Here is a 24,392-nt window from a genome sequence, read left to right as displayed (position 1 = left end):
GAGATAAAAGCTGCCTTTTATCGGAGAGATAAAACCTGGCACCAGGTTGCTTCCAGTAGCAGAGACATAGCCTGAGGGCGACCAAAATCTTTACTGGATATCTTTGACAGTGCCCGTCTGACCCTGTCTGACCAGGGCCATGACCTTCTGAGAAACCTGGCAAGTGGGGCTGAAGGTCACCATTGTGCCACCACCAGGGCATTAAGGCAGACAGACCATGGTGATGGGAAGTTGGACTAAGTGGAGCTGAGTTGTATGGAAGGGGCCGTTGAAGAAAGGGGAGACTCAGAGTCCTGATGAGTCTCTAACCCACATGCCCGGAAGTACAGACCTGGATCTACAAAGAGAAAACTAGAATACCAACATGTAGCTTCTTTAGCAAGACGTTTTATTTTTCAAATATTTTTCCGTGTTGATCTATAGTAAAAGTTAAACTTGTTAAAAAATTTTACTTTTAATATTACCAGATCATTTCGCATTCCTATATTTTTGCCACATTTTTCATAATCGAAAGGACCAAAGGTTATCCTCTGCATAAGTGCTAAAAAAGTGCTTTATTTTTTTAAAGGTTTTATTTCTAAGTAATCCCCATACCCTAGGTGGGGCTCGAAGCCACAACCCTGAGATCAAGAATCCCATGCACCACCATAGGAGCCAGCCAGGCACCCCAACAGTTAAATCTTATTTATTTTTAATTAATTTATTTTTTGTTGGAGTTCAATTTGCCAACATATAGCATAACACCCAGTGCTCATCCCATCAAGTGCCCCCCTCAGTGCCTGTCACCCCGTCGTCCTGTCACCGCCTGCCTACCTCCCCTTCCACCACCCCTTGTTCGTTTCCTGGTTAGGTGTCTCTCATGTTCTGTCTCCCTTTCTGATATTTCCCACTCATTTTCTCTTTCCCCTTTATTTCCTTTCACTATCTTTTTTTTTAATTTATTTTTTATTGGTGTTCAATTTACCAACATACAGAATAACCCCCAGTGCCCGTCACCCATTCACTCCCACCCCCCGCCCTCCTCCCCTTCCACCACTCCTAGTTCATTTCCCAGAGCTAGGAGTCTTTATGTTCTGTCTCCCTTTCTGATATTTCGCACACATTTCTTCTCCCTTCCCTTATATTCCGTTTCACTATTATTTATATTCCCCAAATGAATGAGACCGTATAATGTTTGTCCTTCTCCGATTGACTCACTTCACTCAGCATCATACCCTCCAGTTCCATCCACGTTGAAGCAAATGGTGGGTATTTGTCGTTTCTAATGGCTGAGGAATATTCCATTGTATACATAAACCACAGCTTCTTTATCCATCATCTTTCGATGGACACCGAGGCTCCTTCCACAGTTTGGCTCTTGTGGACATTGCTTGTTTTTTCTCTTGCAGATCTGATCAATCACATGGAGTGTTTGCCAAGTGTTGAGCCAGCCTTGCATCCGGGGATAAATGCCACCTGGTCACGGTGAGTAACTTCTCAATGTACCGTTGGATCTTATTGGCTCGTATTTTGTGGAGAACGTTTGCATCCGTGTTCATTGGGGACATTGGTCTATCACTCTCCTTTTTGGTGGGGTCTTTGTCTGGTTTTGGAATTAAGGTGATGCTGGCCTCATAGAACGAATTTGGAAGTACTCCATCTCTTTCTATCTTTTGGAACAGCTTTAGTAGAATAGGTATGGTTTCTTCTTTCAACGTTTGGTAGCATTCCCCAGGGAAGCCATCTGGCCCTGGACTTTTGTGTCTTGGGAGGATTCTGATGATGACTGCTTCAATTTCCTCCCGGGTTATCGGCCTGCTCCGGTTTTCTATTTCTTCCTGTTCCAGTTTTGGTAGTTTGTGGTTTTCCAGAAATGTGTACGTTTCTTCTAGATTGCCTAATTTATTGGCATATAGCTGCTCATAATATAAATTTTTAAAATCGCTTGTATTTCCTTGGTGTTGGTGGTGATCTCTTTTCTCATTCATGATTTTATTAATTTGAGTCCTTTATGCTTTTTTCTAGAGTCACCAGTAACTTTATAATAGTGCTTCTGTATTGGCTTTCTGACATTGAATTATAATCCAAATTTTGTAACTTTGTGGGAGAGAGGACTGTTTCTGAATCTTTCTTTTGAGGTGAGTTGTTCCTTCTAGTCATTAGGCTCAGTGCAGAGTGGACAAAAACAAGTTATACTGGAAAAAGGAGCAAAAGAGAAAAAAAAGAAGAAACAAAAAATAAAAAGGGGGTGGGGAAACAACAGAAACAAACAGAAAAGAAAAAACAAGGGGAAAAAAAGAAAAAACAAGGGGGAGTATCCTCTGATTCTATATACTGTAAATCCCTCGACTTCCCCTAGAACTTTCCAGTGCTGCTTGGTCAATAACTTGCTTTTCCCCTGTCCTTCCAGCTGGTCTTCTGGGGGAGGGGGCTGCTGTGCTGATTCTCAGGTGTGTGCTCCTGGGGGAGCTGCCCTCCCCCCTGCCATGTGCCCGACTCAGTGGGAGCTGTTTATCCTATGAGGCCCCTGCTCAGTCCCAGGTGCAGGGTGACACCAGGAGGAACAGCCACACTGGTGGCGGCCAGCTGTCCAGCCCTGGAGTCAGCTCCCGCAGTAACTACCCCAGCTCCCAGTCTGCAGGGGCCTGGATGCTCCGGGAGTGGGGGGCGCCGATCTGCCCAGCTCAGGGCCGCCCGGTGGTAGGGGCGTCCTTGCTGTCCTGTGCCCTCCCGGCCTCTGCCTGTCCTGGGAGGAGCGCCGGATCCTGGGCAGTGTCCCCCAGCGCCCTGGGCTCCGGGGCCTGTGACACTGTGAATGGACCTAAAGTACCACGATGTATAATTGAAAAGCATCAGAGTCAATTTTGTGCCGTTAACTTATCTTTAATTACAAATAAAATTCATAAGCCATTATAGAGGTTAAAGGAAAACAAAATATAGAAACAGCGCAATGCTGGGGAGGGAAGCCTCCATTGGGCTGCAGCCATCAGGAGCCCCGCGGTAGGAGCTGGGGCGGCTCCCGAGGTGGTTCAGGGGGTTGCTCAGGGGTCAAAGCCAGTTGCTCCAGAGGCAGGTGGCGGCTCTGGCACTTTGGGGACCCCGACTGCAAGTGTCAGGGCCTACTCCTCCGCCGGGTGGCCAAGGGTGCAGGTGGCTCCTCATCGGGGTGGGGAATCATAGGTGCCAAAACCACATTCATTGACTTGGACTCAGCAGCCAGCATCTCAGCTCGGGCCAAGCCCTCACCTCCAGCAGCCGGGACTGGCTCGGTCACCTCAGGCCCTGAAGGTGCAGCAGGCCCCACAGTCGGGGCTGGGGCAGGCTCCTGAGGTGGTCAGCGTGTTGCTCAGTGTCCGAAGCTATAGCCCCAAGAAAACAAAGTATCATCACCAGGACGGACTTTCCACGTCCCTCTCAAATCAAGGACACTCTTCCCACCGTTCGTGTGTAAGTGCAAGAGCCCTGGGAGGTCTCCCCAGACTGCAGCCCATGGGGATGGGATGTGAGCCTACCCTGTGCTCCCGGCCCAGCTGCACGGAGGCTGGGTCTGTGTGGCCCACCCTGTCCCCAGCTCGGCCACCCCAGTCCTCCTCATCCTCATCGTCTAATTCCACGAGCTCCAGGTAGCTGAATCGTTCCAGGTAATGCTGGGCCCGGTTTTCCAGGTCTGAGCCTGGCGTGTTGAGCCCCATGAATGCCAGCAGCTTCCTCAGGGAGAGAAATTCCGGTGGCTGATGAAATCCTCCCGATAGTAGTCCAGCCAGGTGTCCAGGATGCAGGAGATGGAGCTGGAGGTACGGATGGGCAGAGGCATTGGATGACAGGGCTCCCTCACACCAAGGTGTCCTGGGGAAGCCCTGCAGGAACGGGGCCCCCAGCCTCCCGCTTGGGGCTGTCGGAGGCCAGTGCTGCTCCTTGTCCACCTGCCACCTGGCGGTCCTGCCTGCCACAGGCCTGCTCATTGAGGAGGGGCTGGCACGAAGCCTCTGTGCGTGGGAGCTCATGACCAGCGGCGTGACCATCACTGTCTTTCCCGGGGAACCTTCCCTCCCGTGGGTCTGCCCTGCCTCACTCACGAGGGGCCCCCAGGGGGTGTCCTTCCACTGACTCTAATCTCCCACGGGGCGGGGGCCGTCTGGTCCGTGAGCACTCACTGGCCCTCCTGAGCACCTGCCGTGCACCCGGGTCCAGGTGCCACCAATTTGGTGAGTGTGATGCTCCCCACACCCTCTGCTCTGCGTCCCAGGTGTGGGGCAAACAGAGGGTTGGGGGGATGGGCATGGAGGAGGTCTCCCTTTGACGTCCCAGGGCTCTCCCACAAAGCCCGCACCCCACCCACAGCTCTCCTTTGCTCTTTTCCTGAGAGGAAAAGGGGCCTCAGACCTTTGTCCTGTCACAGGAATTGCAGACGTGTGAGGTGAGGGATCCAGCAGCCCCTCCAGCCCACAGCCCCCTCGTGGCCCTCCTGGAGAGGGAAAGCTCCCCTGCATGAGCCAGGGCTCACTCACATTTCCCACTGGTCCAGGATTCCTTCCTTCTTACAGGAAGCTACAACGCATCGATACCTAGAGGAGGGAGGGGGGCATCACATGAATCGTCCTGTGGACCCAACCTCTCCTCATAGCTGCTGTCACCCTCTGAACCCCAACTAGTCCAGAACCCTGGGGGGCCGTCAGCTCTGTGCGTGGGGCCACGGGCAGCTCCTGGAGAAGCACCTGCACCTGCTGGCGCTTCCTGAATGCTTGAGGAATGAAAGGGCTCCAGCCAGGCCCATGGCCGATATCCAAGTGGGCCAGGGCGCCCCAGTGTCCCCGGGGACCCCTACTCCGACTGCCCCAGGATACAGACCCCAGATGGACCAAAAACTCCCTTTCCATGGCAAAACAGGCCAGCTCAAGACCCTGGTGACGGTGGGGAGGCGGCACAGGCTTCGTCATGGGGACAGAACGACGACTGCTGAGCACAAGCACAGCCCCTCTAGCCGACCTGTCACAGGCCACGCCCGGGGGCTGCCCTGTGGGACCCAACTAGGCCCTGCCTGACTCTACTCCAGTCGGAGGAGCAGCCCCAGGGGCCGGGAAGGTCAGGAACATTCCCCAAGACTCCCAACCAGTAGGTGGCCCATCCCCCTGGGCTGTGGAGTCAGGGTGCTCACTTTGCAAACAGCAGGTCCAGCACCTCTTCAGGGCTGCCATATTCCTCCAAAACATTTTAGGAATTCAAATAGGAATGGATTGTCCAAGCGCAGCAAGGCAGGCACCAGTTCTTCTACCTGCTGCTCCAGCAGCTCCCTCCGGCTGGGGGTGGTTGGGCAGATCTGATTCCTTCTCAGGGCTGAGGCCCTTTCAGCCTGAGGTGGGACAGAGGAGACGTGCAGCCTGCACTGTAGCCTCCAGACCACCTGGGAGTTGGAGCGCAGACCAAAGCCCGAGCTCTCAGTGGCTGCGGGGGACGGGGGGCAGGGGGGGGCAGGAATGCCCACAGCAGGAACACGGGGCTTGACGCCTGCCGCTCAGTCACTAGGTATCTGACTGGGTTGTGGCTCAGGTCATGGTCTCAGCATCCTGAGATCCCGCCCCTGGCAGGCTCTGCGCTTGGGGCCGAGTGTGCTTGAGGAGCCTGTGTCTCCCTCTTCCGCTCCCTGCTTCTCTGCCTGTCTCTTAAACAGACAAAGTATCCAATAAAGAAATAATCTTAGGGGATTAATTTTCAAAAAAATATGGATCAATACAAGGATCTCAAGTGGGAGGGGTCAGTCTCCCAGGGCCGCTTGTCAGCTGAGTTTTGACAGCACCTCCCTGCATTAGCGGCTTCACCCCTTGAATTTGACCACACGTCCCTGTCTCAAGGTGCCCACACGGAGACCTTTCCTTGGGTGGGAGGGCCCAGGGCGTGAGGGCCGCAGGATGTGCAGCGCCACCCTGTGATTTGGCAACAGAAGGGAATCGCATCGAAGTCCTGCATCAGTGAAGGGCTCAGTGGCTGTTGGGACCAACTGGCCTTCTGACATGTTGTGCTGCACACGAGGCCCCTGTGCCTGACCCCGGGGGGGGGTGGGGGGCAGGGATGCGCTCCTTCAAAACCTAACTGCAGAGCGATAGACATAATACAGTGAGCTCCGTGTCCCTTTGGGGAAAAGTCTCCCAACTCACAAGGACCATGCTCAAGCCTTGGAGAAGGTGGGGAAGGACGTCAGGCAATGGGGCCTCCTGGGAGCACCAGTTAGGAGAAAGCATAGCACAGTGCAAACTACTAGAGAGCGCGTGCGATGAGACACGGTGTGTCTCTTTTTCAAAAGTTTTTATGGGCAGCTGGGGTGGCTCAGTGGTTTAGCACTGCCTTCAGCCCAGGGCGTGATCCTGGGGACCCAGGATCCAGTCCCACATCAGACTCCCTGCATGGAGCCTGCTTCTCCCTCTGCTTGTGTCTCTGCTTCTCTCTCTCGGTCTCTCGTGAATAAATAAACAAAATCTTTAAAAATATTTAATTATAAAAAAAAGTTGTTATTACTTATTCATGAGACACAGAGAGAGAGAGAGAGGCAGACACACAGACAGAGGAAGCAGCAGTCCCCATGCAGACAGCCCGAAGCGGGACTCGATCCTGGGTCTCCAGGATCAGGGCCTGGGCGGAAGGCAGACGCTAAACCACTGGGCGACCAGGCATCCCCTGACGGCTCTATTCTGATATTCCTACAAATCTGTGCACAGGGACTCTGCATGCATCTGGCCCAGGCAGGGGCAGGGCCATGGGGGCAAGTTTGGGGAGGAGGAGAATCCAGACTCCTGTAGCAGCAGAAGTCTAGGGGGGAGCCCAGGGGAGCACAGGCTGGCTTCTGGGACCCGGGGCCCTTCCTGCTGCATCGGGGCCCTGGGTGTCGGGTGGCCCCAGCCCCTGCACTCACCTTGAACCCTTGCAGGCCTCCGTTAGCTGTGCTGGGCTGCTTCCTGATCACCACCGGGGTGTGGGGGATGTCCTCTTCCTCCCGCCTCTGCCGCCACCCATTGTCCCATGTGGAGCTCTGTAAAGACAGTGTATGCCAGCCAGGCAGGAGGCCTCAGCGCCCGGTCTGGCCCCTTCGGCCGGGCCGCACACCCAGCTGACTCCATTGCAGACACGCCACAGCACAGCCGGCACACACCTCCCCCAAGGAGAGCAAAGGGATGCTGCTGCAGGGCCTTGGGTTAACTCTGGGGCGGGTAAGAGGCGCCTCGGGAATCCTGTTTCCACCCTGCCCACCGTGACATCAGGGTGACCCTGAAGGGATCACCGGGGAACCTGCTGCCCTGCAAGGTCCTCCAGCCTGGATGCGACCTGCCCACACATCCCTGGTTCCCTGAAGAGGAGGGGATGGATGGGGCTGCCCAGGATGGCTGGCACAGGTGGCCTGGCCTGGCCTGCTCTGTATTACCCTACGGCGCCTCCTGAAAAACTCCCTGAGGCGTTGGGTTTGACGGTGGCACCAACGTCTCCAGCATTCGAAGCAGCCGCATCCCTGGGGTTCCTGGCGTTGTTCGAAACTGGGAAAGCCGGAAGGGAACATCTTTCAGTAGCAGAAGTCTCCTGAAAGTGAGCCTGAGGTGGGGCTGCACTAGAATGTGGGGGCCCGGGTGCAGGGGTTCCAAGTTCTGTTGGCCTTTGTTGTGAATGAAGTGACCTCACTGCCTGGGACCCCTTCCCTGACCCACTCCTGGAGGAACCTTCAGGAGCAGCGCTCGGGGCTGCCGATGCCCCCCCTCCCTGCAGGCAATGGCCTGTGTGCACACAGTGACAGAACCGCACCCCTCTCCAACGACTGTGTGCAGCCAGGGCCCCAGCCTGGAAACACACCTGGGTTCAGACACAACTTTCCATTCTTCCCTGGTTTTCACCCCGGAGAAGCCATTGAGCCCGTCGGGGATGGTCCACCTCTTGCCTGTAGGACAGGGATTATCCTAGCAGGTGCTTCCTCCAGACATCCCTGTGGCATCATATCTATGACATTGGAGGCGGGTGTCACACATGCAGGAAATACCTCCAACCACATGTTCCTCCTTGGTGTGTACGTGTCTCCAGGCCCACAAGGTCCTGTGTGCACACACGTGGGCACCGATACTCTCATTCTGGAGGCCCAGAAGATGACAGTCCTACCGGGGCAGGGATGGGCAATAGCTTCCCACGATCCTAGGCTCCTGAATCCAAGGCAAACCCTACAGAAGGTGTCAGGGTCTTGGCATAGAAGGTGTGAGGCCGTCCTTATCCTGAAACCCTGCCTGTCGTATGTTACGGGCCATTCCCTCGTTTCCACTGGGTGAGCTGTGGACGACGGTGCACCTGGTGGGTCGCTCTGATCTGGGCTCTTCCTCAGACTGGAACCTGCTGGAATGCCTCCCATCTGGGCTGTCAATGCCCACCCCCAACCCGTCACATCTCCATGCCTGTAGCCAGTTCCATCCACGCAACCTTTTCCCAGCCCCCTCAGGAAGGGAGGGGCTGCCTTGACCCCCAACAGAGGACACAGAGCTGGCTTCATGCCCCCTTCAGCCTCCTTCCCAGGCTGTGATCCTGGCAAGGCAGTGGCCCTGCTGGGGTCTTCACCTCCTCCCCTCAGTGGCCCCCTGGAGCCCCAGCTGCTGCATTTGCCAAAGCCCCCCAGTTTGTCACAGCCTCACCTCCGGAGCTCAGGACCCAGGGAAGCACCAGGCTCTCTTTCTAGGGAGCAATTGCTCTTTCCATTCCTGACGTTGTTCCGTATTTTGTCCATTTTCCCCCCTGAAGCATGAGCTCCGAGAGGGAGGATCTGGCCTGTTTATCAACTCGGGCACTCTCCGTGCTCAGGGCTTAGTGGCTGAAGGAGCAGGTGGGAGACCCATCTCACCACGGGCCAGCTCAGCGGTGGGAGCCTTATTGATTTGGAGCGTTTTTAAATACTTGTGCTTTTCTTTCTTTCTTTCTTTCTTTCTTTCTTTCTTTCTTTCTTTCTTTCTTTCTTTCTTTCTTTTAAGGAAACTCTGTGCCCGATGTGGGACTCAAACTCAGGACCCCGAGATCAATAACCACACACCCTTCAGACTGAGCCAGGCAGGCGTCCATTGGTCATTTGAAAACTAGTAGACTGATAACTACTTCAGTTAATTTGGTGATCCACATTTTGTAGATCTATCCCATTATGCTAAATTACCAAGTGACTCCCCCAGTGTCAGTACCGCGTCAGCACAGACTGCCCCACCTGACAGCACTGAGTGGCTGTTCAGATTGGAGACTGAACTCATTCACGGGGTCTTTCAGGAGCCAGGGTGTCTCCTCCATGGGCCTCCTCCGTCCCCGGGAGGTCATGCACCTCTGCAGCCAGCAACACAAGGGGAAGAAAACAAACACAGGCACGAGGGAGGGGGTCTCCAGCCAGGTCTAGAAGGCCTGCATGTCCACCTTTATGCTCACTCTGTGTGTTATTTATTAGAAGTAGTATTAATTTTTAGGATTTTATTTATTTGTTTAAGAGAGAGAGAGAGAGGGCGAGCATGATCAGTGGAGACAGGCAGAGGGAGAGGGAGAAGCAGGTGTCCCATGAGCAGGGAGGCACAAACCCAGGAATTCTGAATCATATCCCACAAAACAGAAAACACATCACCAGATCTGCTCCACAAAACAAACAAAAGACATCTCCTCAAGCTGAATGAAAATTTTCTACTTGAAGTGCAGACTGTATGAGTGAAATGAGAGCAAGAATTGTGTATGTGTGTGAGTGTGTACACACACACACATATATATACACATATATATGGAAATAATGCTGTAAAAAGGGGGAATGAACATTGACTGTTAAAAATAAGAATTAGTGTGGTTGCAGGCATGTAGAATTGAAACATATGACGGTGATCATCAAAAGGCAGCGTGATGAATCAATCTAGTGAACCTTAGGACTGAGCGTTTAGAAGTAGGAAACCTGCTGTCAGCCACAGAACTGTAAGTAGACAGGAGGCACTGACTCTCCAGCTTGACCACCAACTGAACTGAAATCATGTTGTGTATCCACGCGCACTGACAGAGAAACAGAGAAACGGATATAAATGTAGACACATATGCAGAACTAGGAAGTTAGCAGAGGAGAAGTAACATCATTGAAGATAATTAAATAAAAAAGAAATAAAGCTGAATCTTGAATGGAGAAAATGGAGTAATTAAAATAGAATAATGTTTTTTAAATCGTTTGTATTTCCTTGGTGTTGGTAGTGATCTCTCCTTTCTCATTCATGATTTTATTAATTGGAGTCTTTTCTCTCTTCTTTTTAATAAGGCTGGCTGATGGTTTCTCTCTCTTCTTAATTATTTCAAAGAACCACCTCCTGGTTTTGTTGATCTGTTCCACAGCTCTTCTGCTCTCTATTTCATTGAGTTCTGCTCGAATTTTTATTAACCGTCGTCTTCTGGTGGGTGAAGATTTCCTTTGCTGTTCCTTCTCCAGCTCCTTTAGGTGCAAGGTTAGCTTTTGTATTTCAGTTCTTTCCAGAGTTTGGATGGATGCTTGTATTGCGATGTCTTTCCCCCTTGGGACCGCTTTTGCTGTGTCCCAAAGATTTTAAATGGTTGTATCTTCATTCTCATTGGTTTCTGTGAATCTTTTTAATTCTTCTCTAATTTCCTGGTTGACCCTTTCATCTTTTAGCAGTATGGTCCTTAACCTGCACGTGTTTGAAATCCTTCCAAATTTCTTCTTGTGATTTAGTTCTGATTTCAAATTATTATGGTCTGAAAATATGCAGGGCACGGTCCCAATCTTTTGGTATCAGTTACGACCTGATTTGTGACCCAGTATGTGGCCTATTCTGGAGAAAGTTCCATGTGCGCTTCAGAAGAATGTGTATTCAGTTGCGTTCAGACGTAAAGTTCTGTAAATATCTGTGAAATCCATCTGGTCCAGTGTATCATTTAAAGCTCTTGTTTCTTTGGAGATGTTGTGCTTAGAAGATCTATGGATTTTAGAAAGCTCTATGTTCAAGTCACCAAGTATAAGTGTATTATTATCTAAGTATGCCTTAACTTTGGTTATTAATTGATTGATATCCTTGGCAGCTCCCACATTCGGGGCATAAATATTCATGATTGTTAGGTCCTCTTGTTGGATAGACCCTTTAAGTGTGATATAGTGTCCCTCTTCATCTCTTACTACAGTCTTTGGGATAAACTTATTTATCTGATGATATAAGGATGGCTACCCCTGCTTTGTTTTGAGGACCATTTGAATGGTAAATGGTTCTCCAAAGTTTTATTTTCAGGCTGTAGGTGTCCTTATGAGTCTCCTGTAGACAGCAAATAGATGGGTCTTGCTTTTTTCTCCAGTCTGAAACCCTGCGTCTTTTGATGGGGTCATTTAGCCTATTCACATTCAGGGTTACTATTGAAAGCTATGAATTTAGTGTCATCATGATACCGATTCAGTCCCTGTTTTTCTGGATTATTTCTTTGGGCATCCTCTTTGTCTTACAGAGTCCCCCTTAAAATTTCTTGCAGAGCTGGTTTGGAGGTCACATATTCTTTCAGTTCCTGCCTGTCTTGGAAGCTCTTTATCTCTCCTTCCATTTTGAATGAGAGCCTTGCTGGATAAAGTATTCTTGGTTGCATGTTCTTCTCATTTAGGACCCTGAATATATCCTGCCAGCCCTTTCTGGCCTGCCAGGTCTCTGTGGAGAGGTCTGCTGTTAACCTAATACTTTTTCCCATAAAGTTAGGGATTTCTTGTCTCTTGCTGCTTTAAGGATCTTCTCTTTATCCTTGGAATTTGCAAGTTTCACTATTAAATTTTGGGGTGTTGAGCGGTTTTTACTGATTTTAGGGGGGGATCTCTCTATCTCCTGGATCTGAATGCCTGTTTCCCTCCCCAAGTTAGGGAAGTTCTCAGCTTTGATTTGTTCAAATACACTTTCTGGTCCTCTGTGTCTTCAGCGCCCTCTGGAACTCCAATTAAAGGTAGATTTTTCCTTCTGAGGCTATCATTTATTTCCCTTAACCTTTCCTCATGATCTTTTAATTGTTTCTCTCTTTTTTCCTCAGCTTCCTTCCTTGCCATCAACTTGTCTTCTATGTCACACACTCTTTCTTCTACCTCATTAACCCTCATTGTTAGGACCTCCAGTTTGGATTGCATCTCATTTACTTGATTTTTAATTTCAGCCTGATTAGATCTAAATTCTGCAGTCATGAATTCTCTTGATTCCTTTATGCTTTTTTTCCAGAGTCACCGGTAGCTTTATAATTGTGCTTCTGAACTGGCTCTCTGACATTGAATTGTAATCCAAATTCTGTAACTCTGTGGCAGAAAGTACTGTTTCTGATTCTTTCTTTTGTGGTGAGTTCTTCCTTCTAGTCATTTTGCTCAGTGCAGAGTGGCTAAAAGCAAGTTGTACTGGACAAAGGAAGGAAAAAGGGGAAAGTGGGGGGAAACAAACAAAAAAACAAAAAAAAAAAGGAGGGGTATCCTCTGATTCTATATACTGTAAGTCCCTCGACTTCCCCTGGAGCTTTCCAGCACTGCTTGGTCAAGAACTTACTCTTCCCCTTCCAGCTGGTCTTCTGGGGGAGGGGCCTGCTGTGCCGATTATCAGGTGTGTGCCCCTGGGGAGCTGCCCCGCCCCCACCAGGTGCACGGCTCAGTGGGAGCCGTTTAAGCTGTGAGGCCCCTGCTCAGTCTCAGGTACAAGGTGACACCAGGAGGAGGAACAACAGTGGTGGTGGCCAGCTGTCCAGCCCTGGAGTCAGCTCCCGCAGTAACTACCGAAGCTCCCAGTGCGCAGGGGCCTGGATGCTCTGGGGGCGGGGCACTGATCTGCACAGCTCGGGGTGCCTGGTGGCAGGAGCGTCCTGGCTGCCCTGTGTCCTCCCCACCTCTGCCTGTCCCAGGGGGAGCACGACATCCTGGGCTGTGTCCCCAGCGCCCTGGGCTCCGGGGCCTGCACGGCCCAAGCTGCTCCTGGGGCCGCTCCAGCCCCTTAGGGAGCTCAGCAGGGTGCAGCGTGCTCTCCCCCGGGGTGCCCCTCCCCTGTTAGTGACCCAGGAGCCTGGGGGCATCCCCGCCCCTCCCGGGATCCTGCCCAAGCTCCCTGCAAGTGCCTGTCCATCCAGGAAGGTTGGTAAAGTTCCTGTTTTTCCATGCCTGGGCTCTCCTGTCCCTGGGAGCTCTCGCTGTGGCCTTAGCCCAGCTCCTCGCGGGGGCCCCTCCCCCTTGGAGGCTTTTTTATTTGTTTATTTTTCCACCTTCCTATCTTGATAGAAGCCCGAACTCTTCTCACTGCAGCATTCCAGCTGTTCTCTCTTTAGATCTCAGGCCAAATGCGTAGGTTTTCAGGATGATTTGAAAGTTATCTAGGTGAGTTGGTGGGGCCAGGTGACTTGGGGACCCTACTCCTCCACCATCGTGCCCCCTCCCTAACCTGTGTGTTAATTCTAACAGTTTTTCAATGAAGTCTTCAGGATTGTCTATATAAAATATTGTGTCATCTACAAATGGCAATAATTTTACTTCTTCCTTTCTCACCTGGATGCCTTTTCTTTTTCTTGCCTAATTGCCTGGGATAGAATTTCCAGTACTATTTTGAATATAAGTGGTGAGAGTGGGCATCCTTGTCTTGTTTCTGATTCTAGAGATTTCCCCCACTGAATATGATGTCGGCTATGTTATATATGGACTTTATTACGTTGAGATATGTCCCCTTTATAGCTACTTTGTTAAGACTTTTTCTTATAAATGGGTGTTAAATTTTGTCAAATGCTTTTTCTGATCTATTGAGATGATCATATGATTTTTATCCTTCATTTTGTTAATGTGCCACATCACATTGATTTATGAATGTTAAACCATCCTTGGAATAAATCCCATCTGATTATGGTGTATATCATGCCTTTAAAGTATTGTTGGATTTGGCTTACTAACGTTTTATTGAAGATTTATGCATCTGTGTTTATCAGGGATATTGGCCTGTCATTTTCTTTTCTTTGTGCTGTCCTTATCTGGTTTTGGAATCAGGGTAATGCTGGCTTCATAAAATGAGTTTGGAAGTGTTCCCTCCTCTTCTATTTTTTGGAAAAGTTTGAGAAGGATTGATACTAATTTTTATTTAAATGTTTGATAGAATTCAGCAATGAAGCCATCTGGTCCTGGACTTTTGTTTGTTGGGAGATTTTTGATAATTGATTCAATCTCTGTACTAGTAATTTGTTCGTATTTTTCTTTTTTCATGATTTAGTCTTGGCAGGTTGTATGTGTCTAAGAATTTATCCATTTCTTCTAGGTTGTCCCATTTGTTAGCATATAACTGTTCATAGCAGTCTCTTATGATCTTTTGTATTCCTGTGGTATCAGTTATACTATTTCCTCTTTCATTTCTGATCCTTGCTTCCATTTTCACATGGCATCCTCCCCTCATGTGTCAGTGTCTTCATGTGGAATTCTCCTTCCTAAACATCTCTCTCATCTCTTCTTTTAAGAACACCAATCATACTGGATTAAGGGACCATTCTACATAGTATGAACTTAGCTTAACTAAGTAGATATGCAATGACCATATTTCCAAATAGGATTTTATTTTAAATTATTGGCAATTAGGAAGGACTTCGACATATATTTTGGGGGGACACATTTCAACCCATAACACCCATCAAGCCATGAACATTAATCCATGAGTTCCTAGTGCAAGCACATCCCTCATCCCTTTCTTGATCATTTTAATACTTGTAAACATGTCTTTGATTCTTTGGTAAAACCACCACAGCCTTAAAAAAAGAAAAAAAAAAGACTTCATTACATTTAGAATTTAGCATCCCTGTTGTTACTCTTCAAGATGTATGCCATGCCCTTGTACCCCTCTTCTGTCTTCTTTTCATACATGTTCATTCAAGAACTTACCCTAGTACTTCCCCAAACAAACACCAAGTTCTCCAAGTACCCTCTTGCTTTCTGTATTGAACCATTTGTGATTACATGATCAGATTTGCATTTTTGATAACTTCTCATTCCTTTGAACAGTTTCCTCTCATTATAACCAACCATGTGATCCCATCTATCCTGTCTCAACATAGTTTTAATAGATTCTAAAGATGCACCTGTCTGTTTTGTTCTATAACAACAAAAATGGCTTTCTGTCATCCGTTGAGAGTTTTCTTTCTATTTTAATGTTTCTTTAATATTTTTTTCATGAGAGACACACAGAGAGAGGTAGAGACATAGGCAGAGGGAGAAGCAGGCTTCATGCAAGGAGCCTGATGCAGGCCTTGATCCCAGGACCCTGGGATCACACCCTGAGCCAAAGGCAGATGCTCAACCACTGAGCCACTCAGATGTCACTTTTTTTTTTAACATGTTTTATATTCTGATTCTAGTTTGGAATGAAATCAAATCTTTACTATCACTTGACATTCCTTCTTTAATTTTTCTTGTTCTGTCTTTGGTATAACAAAGGAGAGTCCCAGCTTTTTGGCATAACAAAAGACACTCCCAGGAATTTCTTTAAATTATCCTTATTTAGGCAGAAATGGTATCACAGTCATTTTTCTCTCTTTCCTGTAGAGCAAAGGATAGAAGATTTCTGGGAGAATCTGCAATCTCTCTCTAAGAGATCCAGTGTTATAAGGTAGACTTTGGAGTCCTTTCAGCCCTGGGGGATCCTGAAATAAATGGTAATGAAAACTCTGAGCACTGAAATAAAGAATCAAACGAAAGGAGGAGGTAAGCATTACTGTTTCTGACTTCTGAGAAGTGTGCCTTGGCCAGATAGTGAGATGGAAAGGGCTGGAAGTCATAAGAGCCTTGGCTATAGATATGATTGCTTGCTAATAGAGAATAGCCACTGAAGTAGGCCACTCTGCCTAAAGCCAAGGAAACATGTCACTGTCTCTCAATTTCTGAGAAAAGGGACTATAAAGACCTAGAGAGCAAGCTAGTAAAAATAATATTGAAAATATAATAAAAAAAAGATCTGTTAACCTCTTACAATCTTGGGAAGATCAGAGATGGTAGGAGCCTCCATGAACAATAGGGGTCACACAGGTGCGAGCAGCTACAGCCACATGTCACACTGGCCCTGCCCTACCATTGCTATCTCCAGAGATCTTGATCCCTACCCTTCCAGTGCCATAAGGCAGTTTCACAATAATGTTCTGAATCCATACTCAACACTGCTTTGCCACTGAGACTCAGCCTGCCAATACACTACAGCTCCTTTTAGAAAGTTAGAGGATAGGGATGCCTGGGTGGCTCAGAAGTTGGGCGTCTGCTTTCAGCTCAGCTCGTGATCCTGGGATCCAGGATCAAGTTCCACATCAGGCTCCCTCTGAGGAGCCTGCTTCTCCCTCTGCCTATGTCTCTGCCCCTCTCTCTCTCTCTCTCTATCTCAGGCTGTGTCTCTCATGAATAAACAAATAAATCTTAAAAAAAAAAGTTAGAGGATATCTTCTCAGGCAACTGACTGAGAAAATAAAATTTTATTCAATCCCTACCACACAACTTATATGGAAATAAATTTCAGATGGACTAAGAACAAAAGTATAAAATAAAGCAAAGCTACCCAGAAGAAATAGCAATAAAATACTTTTATAATTTTAGTGTGGGCAAGGTCTAGACATAGTATAAAAGGCAGAAAACATAAGAAAAGCTAGATTTGAGCAGCCCGGGTGGCTCAGCAGTTTAGCGCCACCTTCAGCCCAGGGCATGATCCTAGGGACCCGGGATCGAGTCCCACATCGGGCTCCCTGCATGGAGCCTGCTTCTCCCTCTGCCTGTGTCTCTGCCTGTCTCTCCTCTCTGTATATTCTCATGAATAAATAAAAATAAAATCTTTAAAAAAAAGAAAAAAACTAGATTTATTTATACATAGATTGATGTATATATATGTGTGTACACACACACATCCACACAGAATATATAATTTAAGTAAATAGAATTAAAGTATTATCCATGCTGTTGTTAACCTGAGTCTTTTTGGTAAAGGTCTTTTTAACTGATTTTCCTGGTACTCCCATCTCATCCCAAGTAAACAGTATTAACAGCCTGGTATGTACCTTTCCACACTTTTCTTTTCTTTTTAAGATTTTATTTATTTATTTATTCATAGAGACACAGAGAGAGAGAGAGGCAGAGACACAGGCAGAGGGAGAAGCAGGCTCCACGCAGGGAGCCTAACGTGGGACTCGATCCTGGGTCTCTAGGATCAGGCCCCGGGCTGAAGGCGGGGCTAATCCGCTGAGCCACGGGGGCTGCCCTCCCCACTTTTCTTTATGTCTGTATAATCCTATACAAATACACCTACAGGGGAGTTCAATCATTGTGGTATTATGTACACTTCCCTGCATTTTGCTTTTCTTACGTAACAACAGATCTCGAAAATCCCCCAAGTCCTCCAATAGAGATCTAGTGCATTCTTGTTAATGATGACTGAAAAAGGATCATTAAAAGATAAACTGAGACATATTAAACACTTTAAGACTTTATTTAAGCAAACACTGATTGAATTGGGCAGCATCCAATTTAGCAAATACAAAAGAACTCCAAGTGGCAACAGAAAGTGAAAGATTTGCATAGGCAGAATGGAGCAGGAACAAGGAAGTTGTACAAAGCAAAAAAGCCCATTAATTATGCAAGCATGCTGTCCTTTGGGAGATGGCAGGGGTCTCTCAGACAAATTACCTAACCAGTGCTGGCCAGCTGATTCCTGATTGGTTCCATTTCTGGGAGCCCTAAAACACTACTTACATTACATCTTGGTTTGGGTGATATGGAGCTTAGCATAAGCAGCTCCATTTTGTACCTATTATCCTGGCTTAAACAGAATAAAGCACTTTTTATTCCCAATTGACAAGTATTTAACCCATTTCCAAACTTTACTTCTGGAAACATAAATTACATAACAGGGAGATGATACACCTTTATATTTTGAATTTTCCTGTAAGTGCCCTTTTCCCAGTAAAGGCAAATTAGGCTCAGGTCATTGAATTTGACAGCCTAAGAGCCTCAGGTACCCAAGAAGTAGACCTTAGGAAGGGAGCTGAAGTGGCATGAAGGGCCAGGGAAGGAACACGGGCTATAAGGATATTCTTTGCCATACCACAGCTTTGCCTCTGACCAATGTGAGGTCCTCACCTTAGGATATTGTTCACGCTGTGTCACAAAAGAGGCCATAAATCACTTAAAGGAGAGTGGAAGACAACCTGAAACTAAAGATCTGAACTAGAGAGAACAGGAACTTAAGTTTCAGGGAGAATTTTGGTCAGTTCTACAACACTGCCACCATGTGGCTGTGGAACATTGCAGCTAGCAAACCTGGAAGTGATGGGTTGGAAGCAGTTATTAAATAGAACCGGTTCTCGCATTCTATCTTAATTTGCACCTCCCGCGTCAGGATATAAACATTTCCATCAACCCAAAGAATGTCCTTATACTATTTCCAATCAGTACTTCCCCAACATCATTTTTCCAACTTCCACTAGATTCGCTATTCTTACACATCATATAAATGGAATCCTATAGTACATACCCTTTTGTGTATGGTTCACAGTGTCTATAAGTTTCACCCGTGTTGTTGCATGTAGCTAATCCTTAGTTGTTCCCAGTAATGGTGTTTTGTAAATTCTCCACAAACACTGAATTAGTGAATACTGGGCCATTGCTTCTGGGGGAAATCGCTTATAGGGGAAATACAGCAGTAGATTCCTGTGAGTCTCAGTCTTAACTCACCTCATCGATACATATAAACAAACATACCGATATTTATATATGTATGTCAACTGATGAATACATGTAAACAAGCAAAATCAAAACAAATACTTTGCCTTATGTGTGTTTCTATTTAAAGATGCCTTATTTAATACTTATTGTTGATTCATTAGCTTTGAACTCACTGCCAACAGCACTATATGAGCCATGTGCCTGAAAGAAGTTTATCCAACACATGTATTTTCTCTGTAAGGAGCACCAGTCTTGGGTAGCCCTGGTGGTGCAGCGGTTTAGCGCCGCCTGCAGCCCTGGGCATGATCCTGGAGGCCCAGGATCGAGTCCCATGTCAGCCTCCCTGCATGGAGCCTGCTTCTCCCTGTGCCTGTCTCTGCCTCTATCTCTCTGTCTCTCATGAATAAATAAATAAAATATTTAAAAAACAAAAGGAACACCAGTCTTCTTGCACTTTGAAGCACTTAGGAGCCTTCAGCACTACACTTGGGCCATTTTGAACAGTGAAATCATCACCAAAAAGCATAAAATATGACAAACATAGAACTAAATAGACCACAAAAATACTACGTGATTATAGTATGAGGGCTGAGACAGAAAGAGACAGCATGACTTTATTCATCCTCACTGGAAACCTGCATACCAGGCAATTCAAAGTTTTTGCTACTCTGTGCATGTCCATGAATGGTCATGAGCGCCGTATTGCTTTTAGGCTTACACATACATTTCAGCAAATAGGGAAATGCTCAAACATAGAATCCATAGATAATAAGGATCGATTGTATCTATTCTTTGTTCCTTTTAGTGCTAAGTAATATTCCATTGTATGTATATAGCACTATTTGTTTATCCATTCACCCATAGATGGAATTTGGAGTTGTTTCCTGTTGAGGGCTACTATGAAGTAAGGCTCTATAAACATTCCCGTACAAGCTATTTTGTGAAAATGCACACATTTCTCTTGGAGGAGTGAAATTACTGTACATGTTCAGCTTGATTAGAAACTCTTAAACAGTTTTCCAAGGTAATTTACCATTTTATACTCTCATCAGCAATATGAGAGTTTCAGGCATTCCACGTCTTCACACCTGCCACTGATAGTCTTCTGAATTGTATTTGTTCTGGTGGGTGTGCACTGGTGGTTTTCATTTGTATTTCCCAATGATTAGTGATGCCGCACACCTTTTTATACATTTACTGACCATCTGGATATTTCTTTATGAAGTTCCTTTTCAAGTTTTTGTCCATTTTTAATTGGGATGTTTATCTTTCTTATTACTGATATATGGGAATCCTTATACTCTGCATATAAATCCTTTGTCAAATACATGAAATGTATTGTAACAAGTAATGTTTCTATTTTCTCCTACTGTGCGGTTTCCCTTTTCATGTACTTAATGGTGACTTGTGATGAGTAGAAATTTTACATTTCGGGCAGCCCCGGTGGCGCAGTGGTTTAGCGCCGCCTGCAGCCCAGAGCGTGATCCTGGAGACCCGGAATCGAGTCCCACGTCAGGCTCTTTGTATGATGCCTGCTTCTCCCTCTGCCTGTGTCTCTGCCTCTCTCTCTCTCTCTCTGTGTCTATCATGAATAAATAAAATCTTTAAAAAAAAAGAAATTTTACGTTTCAATTAAGTCCATTCTGTAAATGTTTTATTTAGGGTTAGTGCTTTTTGTGTCCTATTATTCCTAAAAGCTTTATAATTCTACCTTCTACCTATAGGTCTATAATCCATCTCAAAATAAATTTTTCTGTATGATGTGAGGCAAAGATCAAGGTTGTCTTTGTCCATACAGTCATCCAATTGCTCTAATACTGAAAACCCTCCTTCTTGAGAAGAAACTTGCATCATTAATTTGAGATCTTTCTTCTTTTCAATAAATGTCTTAGAGTTATACATTCTCCTATTAATACTGCTTTAACAGCATCCTATATATTTTGATGTTTTGTGTTCACTGTTTAGTTCAAATATCATCTAAGATCCATTGTAAATTTTCCTTGTACCTACAGATTACTCTTCATTTCCAAATATGTTGGAAATTTCTGGGTATCTTTTAGTTGTTGATTTTTAGTTTAATTCCATTGCAGTCAGAGAACGTATTGTGTAGTTTTTCAATCTTTTGAGATTTTTTGAGACATGGCTTATTTTGGTGAATGTTCCCTGTACACACGGAAAGCATGTGTTCTGCAATAGTTGGATGTTGTATTCTATAAATGTCAGCTAGAGTTTATAATCAAATATTAAATGCCCTTCATGATTTTTGTCTACTTGGTTTCCTCCTCTTTCATCATATGTGTCTCTCTATGTGTCTTCTCTTCTCTATGAACACCGGTCATAATGGATTAAGGATCCACTCTACATAGTATGACCTCATCTCCACTTAATGAATGGCATCTTGGTGAATGTTCCATGTGTATTTGAGAAGCATGTACATTCTTTTTTGTTGTAAACGTTAATTAGGTCAAGTTGGTTGATTGATAGTGTTGTTCAAGTCTGCCATTATCCTTGGCAATTTTCTAAGTGTTCTGTCGATTACTGAGTGAAGGGTTTTGAGACCAAGACTGTAACTGTGGATTTGTCAGTTTATCTTTGCTGACAGTCAGTTTTTTGCCTCATGTATTTTGAAGCTCTCTTAGTAGATGCACAAATATTTAGGGTTGTTATGTCCTCCCAGTTAATACTTTCTTTCATTATCATTGTGCTTAGAGTTTGTTAAACTTCTTGGATATATAGATTCACAGTTTTATTTAAATTTGGAACATCTTGGCCATTATTTCTTCAACTATTTATTGTTTCATGTATCTCCCCTCCATCAACAAATCCAGTTACCCATATATTAGGGTGACTGATGTCCCACAGCTCACCGGTCTTATTTTTATTTTTAAAATTCCTTTTTTTTTTTTTTTCTGTTTCACATTCAACAGTTTCTTCCTCTATGGCTTTGAATTTGCTAACTTTTTCTTCTGAAATGTCTAATCTATTATTAACTTCATCCAGTGAATTCTTCATCTCAGACATCTGGAAGGCTGATTTGCGTCTTTTGTATATCTCCCAAGCCTCTATTTAATCTTAATGTAACATTGAGAAAAATTAAATTTTAAAATTATTTAACAGCCAAGGCATTGGGTAAATTAATTAATTTAGATTATTGCCATTATCTCATTGATCTAGAGATTTTGTTTAGCTTATATAATAAAATTTTATACTTTTCTAGAAAATACATCATTTTCCCTTCTCTTTTTTCTCCTCCCTCACTAACATCACCTTCTCTTGCCTTTCAGGTATCCTTATTAACAACCTGTGTGTAAATTTCTTTATTCAGGTTCACACTCGCTTATCCAAACACAATCACATGCACACAAACACACATACCCCACACACACATGCTCATATTTGTAAACATGTATATATGGGGTATTTTTTTATGAAAAGATGGGATTATATTATACAACTTCTCCCTTATCCTTGCTTAACAATGAGAGGGGCACCTGGGTGGCTTAGCCAGTTAAGAGTCTGCCTTCGGCTGGGGTCATAATCTGGGAGTCCTAGGATGGAGCCCTGCATTGGGCTCCCTGCTCAATGGGGAGTCTGCTTCTCCATCTCCCTTTCCCCCAGCTTGTGCTCTCTCTATATATAAAATAAAAAATTAAACAAAACAAAACATGTATTAGTACATGCAAAGTTTGATTATTTCATTAAGATGGTAGGTAGTTCCTAGGGGTGCCTGGGTGGCTCAGTCAGTTAAGCATCTGACTCTTGATTTTGGCTCAGGTCATGATCTCAGCGTCTTGAGATCAAGCCCCACGTCAGGCTCTGTGCTCAGTGCAGAGTCTACTTGTCTCTCTCCCTCCCCCTCTGCCCTTCACACACTTGTGCTCTCTCTCCTATGTCTCTAAAATAAATAAATAAAATATTTTTTTAAAAAATGATAGTTCCTAGATCACATTGATATAAACTTCTCTCTGGGGTGATATTTTGGTACAGTGCAAATTATCTTGTTGCCCAATATATTTGGAAGTAGAGGTTTCACAAGCACGGTGATATTCACCCAAATTGATTATTTAATGGGAGTTTCAAAATAGTTATATTGTAATTCTTACATGAATCGCCTGCATCCTCCATCAAGAAGAGTCATCTCTCATCAAGTGGACATAAACTGTCGTTCCTTGCCAAAGGCAGAATGAGAATTTAATTATCTTTCTTTACCAATTTCTGTTGTATCTTATATAATAATTGTCTGCAATGGTCATCTGTAAATCTTTTCTGCTCTTTTTTTCTTTTTTCTTTTTTTTTGTTTTTTTTTATTTTTTATATAAATTTATTTTTTATTGGTGTTCAATTTATCAACATATAGAATAACACCCAGTGCTCATCCCATCAAGTGCCCCTCTCAGTGCCCATCACCCAGTCACCCCCACCCACCCCCGCCCTCTACTCCTTTTTTCTAATAACTTTGTAACTTTGGACTTGTAAAGTTGTATTTCTTTCAAGTTTTTATAATCACTAATCTTTTTGATAATCAAATTGCCCCAAATTTTACCAGTGGCAGCTTGAGCAAGCTGACTTCTGTGTCTTTTTTTTGTTTTAAGATTTTATTTTTTTATTCATGAGAGAGAGAGAGAGGCAGAGACACAGGCAGAGGGAGAAGCAGGCTCCATGCAGGGAGCCCAATGTGGGACTCGATCCCAGGTCTCCAGGATCACACCCTGGACCGAAGGCGGTGCTAAACCGCTGGGCCACCCGGGCTGCCCCCTCTGTGTCTTTGATATCACCCCAGTAGTCTTTGATGCTTGCTTCTCTTTGGTACATCCAGAAATGATGAGCCCACCTTATCCTTTCCCAGACCCAGTCCATATTCAACCATTTCTCCGAAGAGCCCTAATTCCCTAGAGTGGAGAAAAGTACATAAATACATAAATCTGAGCTCCAGCAAGGTTCACTGCTGGAATGTCTTGCTTTTAAATTCTTTCAGTGTGCAGAATATATGTATATATTTTTAACTTGAATTTATATTGGTAATATCCAACTAAGATTTAACATGATTTGGCATGATTTTGTATTTATAGCTCTTCAACACTAAAAATCTTGGTTCCTAATAACTTGAAGATATTTACTGATTTGCTTTATCTTAAAATAAACATAAAATACTTTCAAAATTACAATACCAGTATCACTCCTAAAAATAAAACTATTAACAGAGGAAAAAGTTTCATTTGTAGTTCCCAAATTTATTCTTTTTTAAAAATCCTTAATCTATATCTCACTAAAGATGAACAGAGTTCTGTGTTCAAAGCTCACTTGGAATAATTCTTTTTTTCTCTGAGATTATGTTATCAAGTGGACATATGTTCAAGTTCATTTGTTTCCTTTTTTCTATTTTTAAGGATTCCCTTTTTCCTATTATGATCTATTTTTTTTCAAACATGAAAAACACGTACTTTCAAGGTGGCAATTATGTAAAAAATATATCCTCATGGATTTGCTTTTATTCCAAAACCTTTCACCAGGATTCCAAGCTACCACCATCTCCACTAGAGGGAACTATTTTTATTCATTTCTGATTTGTCATTCCAGTGTTTCCCCTTCAAAAAATTTTCCTCAGCTTGCATTTTACAATCCATGAAATGTAGAATATCTGTGCCAAGCAATATACATTTTAGTTCTGATGGCTTTTGAACTTCATAGAAAAGATATCTTACTATTTGTTTTTTTTTTAAGA

General features: G+C 45.2%; 1 protein-coding gene across 13 annotated transcripts in view; it reads left to right on the top strand.

The window, feature by feature from the left end:
- Window positions 1–24,392, top strand: part of LOC140605330 (aldo-keto reductase family 1 member D1) — a 126,795-nt gene that overhangs the window by 37,409 nt on the left and 64,994 nt on the right. For 5 of the 13 annotated variants that reach the window (XM_072777620.1, XM_072777619.1, XM_072777618.1 and 2 more), the window contains 3 exons: window positions 1,389–1,464; window positions 2,005–3,773; window positions 15,518–15,676. The gene's annotated coding sequence lies outside the window, so the exon portion shown is untranslated. The remainder of the gene's footprint in view (window positions 1–1,388; window positions 1,465–2,004; window positions 3,774–15,517; window positions 15,677–24,392) is intronic. The other 8 variants (XM_072777621.1, XM_072777617.1, XM_072777615.1 and 5 more) reach the window with 6 other exon arrangements.

The sequence above is a fragment of the Canis lupus genome, chromosome 15, assembly GCF_048164855.1.
Source record: "Canis lupus baileyi chromosome 15, mCanLup2.hap1, whole genome shotgun sequence".
In the NCBI taxonomy this organism is placed as follows: Eukaryota; Metazoa; Chordata; class Mammalia; order Carnivora; family Canidae; genus Canis; species Canis lupus.
The sequence above is the reverse complement of the archived record's forward strand: the minus strand, read 5'-3'. Positions and strand labels throughout refer to the sequence as shown.